General features: G+C 42.7%; 1 protein-coding gene across 1 annotated transcript in view; it reads left to right on the top strand.

Moving 5' to 3' along the window:
• CLIP2 (CAP-GLY domain containing linker protein 2) overlaps positions 1 to 3,387 on the top strand; it is a 52,146-nt gene that overhangs the window by 36,139 nt on the left and 12,620 nt on the right. The window lies entirely within an intron of this gene.

Genomic DNA, 3,387 nt, shown 5'->3' with positions numbered 1-3,387 from the left:
CAGCAGGATGGTCAGCTGCTGAGACATAAGCGCTCCTGTAACTGCAGGTCCCGAACTGAGGATATTTGGACTGGGAAGGAGTGCTTGGAAATGGGGACATGGCCAAGCTTCCTGCAGGCTGTTAGGGTCCTGTCCCTATTTCCACGTTTGTACCTACAGAAGAACAAATAAATTCTTAGGGAAGAGTCATGGAGCAGCTTCATTTCCTGTGATGTGGAGAACTGGAATCTTCCCCCGTGAGTCCAATACCAGTGACAGCACAGACACTGTCAGAGGGCTTTGCTGTGGTCAGTTTTCACATCCTGTCTGTCCGATTTGGATGCTCGGATTGAACACTGGAGTTAATTCTCACCTTCCTGCTTTACTGTGGAGAGAGTTGGGATTTCCAGAAGCCAGTAATTTACTTAAAAGAAAGTCTCTCATAGGAGATTGAGGGGATAAGTTCTCCTTCATGTTGCACTATGTTTCCTGGGAAATAGCTGTCCTTACTCTTCGTGCAAAATAACAACGAAGTCAACCAGTGGCTGCTAGCACAGCCCACTAGCACTGGCTAGAGCTCAGTTAACCACACGAATACCAAAAGCAAGACCCAGCAGCAGTTGCCTCCCCTCCCCTGGTCTTGTAGTCCTCTTATGGCAGAACCCTCCTCTGAGTACTCACAGGAGATCACTCATCTTGCACTTAACAGCCAGTAAGAGGCATGATGGTACGAAAAGATGTCTCCTCTGTGGTCCCTGGATGTAGGGTTTGTGCTGAAAGCCAGGCTACATCCCATGGTATTGCTCGTAATGATGTAGGTTGTGAGCAAAGCTGGGACTCTGGGGTGTTGTATGACAGGCACCATCCCTAGAAGATCTTCAGCCAAAGAAATCAATGTGTCCAAAGCCCGGAGACATGGATCCAGTTTTTGGACCGGAAGAACTGTGGTTTTAGCCTTGAAATGTAGTTGTGAATTCAACCCATTTTTGATCCTGGTTGCTGATGCTGTAGTACTTTGGAAGGTGAAAAGCAATTGCAGGAAAACAGAACCTTTTAAGAAAGGCTTTTTATGGTGGAAATTCTGTGTTGTTATAGAACATTAACCTCTTCAAGGAGCTATCTCATGCTCATCTCCTGGAAGTCAGTTTGTAATTTGTGAATAGTAATTTAAGACTAATAGCAAGAAGTAAGCCTAAAATTCAGATCTGAACTTCTTCAAAGTGCAGGAATACTTTGGATTTGAGGCTCTGAGTCCTGCTGGCTGGGGAAACCAATTTGCATAAAATAAGAAACAGCACAGCACAAATTTACTTGAGGTGAATTTGAAGTGAAACTGTATTTAAGACCTGTGAAACAGTTGGTTTAGCTTTCTTCCCTGATTATTCTTTTCTATTTTCATGTGTTTTTCCAGACTCGGAAATAGCAAGATTTCAGGTACTGAGTGAGCTTGGCTGGGAACTTGAGTGTCAACGTCAGGGTTCTTGTGAGAGTTTCTTTGGGAGGGTGAGATTAGCTTTGCACTAGGTCAGCATCTTCAGGTAGCCAATATTTGATGTGCTGCCACCAGTGAACGTAATTTCAAAAGTCTGTTATTTAAGTATCACTTGGGGATTTTGAGCAGGTGTAAACTGAGGAAAAGTCATTAGTATCAGTGGAATAATTATCCCTTTAAATAATATGAAGCCTGGAGCTCCATCTTGAGATGTGGATCTTTGAGCTTTGCAGAGAGCTGGAGAAGCCACTCAGTACAAGATTAAATTCCTTTATTTTTCTTACTGGGATGCATTCAACCAACTTTTGCCCTTCGGTGGTGTTATTTGGAGGTTTTTCCAGTGTTTGTGTTTTTGAGACCGTATCTTCTTTTCCTCCTTCAAGGGTTAAATAGACCATGTAAAATATGGAGTAGTCTGAATAGATCTGGCAGACCATTTATGGTTACATGTGCAGTGACACCTCTCCAGCCATAAGAGAGAATGTGGATTTTCACAGACTTCAGTTTCCATCATTTGTACACAACAAACCAAAACTTCTTTTATTATAGGAGAGGGCAGAAACATCCTTAAAACTGTTACAGTAGGAAGAGAGGAAAGCAAATAATTCTGTGGTAAATGAAGGACAGAAAATGGGCATTAAAAAATGGTGCTGATCAGGTGTATTTGCTTCTTGGTAGGTCCAGTTTAATTCAAAGGAAAACATTGATTTTTGTAAGTTGTTAAAAAAATGTGAAGGCCAGAGTCTTCTGCATGCATTTTCCTGTCTCCTCTCCCCTTTTATTTATGGGAAATTTTACATGATATTACAGTGGTCGTGTGGAGTCCTGAGGTTTGCCACCAAGTGCAGCTGTATGGTGCCTCGGCTGTAAAAGTGAAGGGCACCGAAGCAATGCCCTGAGTCAGTGCTCCCAGATTTGGTCAAGTGACAGAAACTTACTGTGCTTAATCACCTGTCTTAAAAAAAAAAGCTAACCCAACAAAAAAGCAAAGCAAAACAGTTCTATTTTCTTGTATACAAGGCCATTAATGTTTCAGTGTGCAAAAATCCGTCTGAGATTCACAGCAGCCCTGTTCAAAGCTGAAGCACTGATCTGTGTAACGGTTTGGTATCCAGACATCTCCGGCTGGCTTTCGGTGCAGTGTATTTTTGGTTTTAGCAATATGCTATGTACAGTGTGACCTCTTTTTTTTTTGCAGGCAGCTGGCAGAACCGAGGAGGGAAAAGGGGACATGGCTAGATGAGTGTATTGTGCTGTGATATCACTGTCTAATCTCACACCAGCTCTTTTTTTTTTTTTTTTTTTTTCTCCTGCTTAGTGCAGGGTTCAGGCTGTCTGCAGAGCAAAAAGAGGATGGGGACTTCCAGCTCTTTTCAGTCTGCCTTGTGATCCTTCTCGAGGAGGGATGTGGAGAATCATTGCAAGGTCTTTGCATTCTCTTACGTGGGGCAAGGGTCTTGTGCTGGATGCCTACACCAGTGGCAGTTTTAATTTTTAGGAAGGGTCTTCAGTATAGTCGTGATACAGGAAAACACTGAAGCAGCTTTCTAATGCAGAGGGATGTTTTCACATCTCAGATTCCATTGTCTTGTGAATAGCCACGAGGAGTACCATGTAAAATCTCCTGGTGACTGTTTTCTGTTTGGTTGGATTTTTCCTGCTTGTTTGGATCTTTATTCTCCTCCTGTTGTGAACTGCCTTTCCTTGTCAGTATAGTCGTGATACAGGAAAACACTGAAGCAGCTTTCTAATGCAGAGGGATGTTTTCACATCTCAGATTCCATTGTCTTGTGAATAGCCACGAGGAGTACCATGTAAAATCTCCTGGTGACTGTTTTCTGTTTGGTTGGATTTTTCCTGCTTGTTTGGATCTTTATTCTCCTCCTGTTGTGAACTGCCTTTCCTTGTCTTGTACA

Source organism: Buceros rhinoceros, unplaced genomic scaffold (genome assembly GCF_000710305.1).
Source record: "Buceros rhinoceros silvestris isolate BGI_N320 unplaced genomic scaffold, ASM71030v1 scaffold31000, whole genome shotgun sequence".
NCBI lineage: Eukaryota > Metazoa > Chordata > Aves > Bucerotiformes > Bucerotidae > Buceros > Buceros rhinoceros.
The sequence above is the reverse complement of the archived record's forward strand: the minus strand, read 5'-3'. Positions and strand labels throughout refer to the sequence as shown.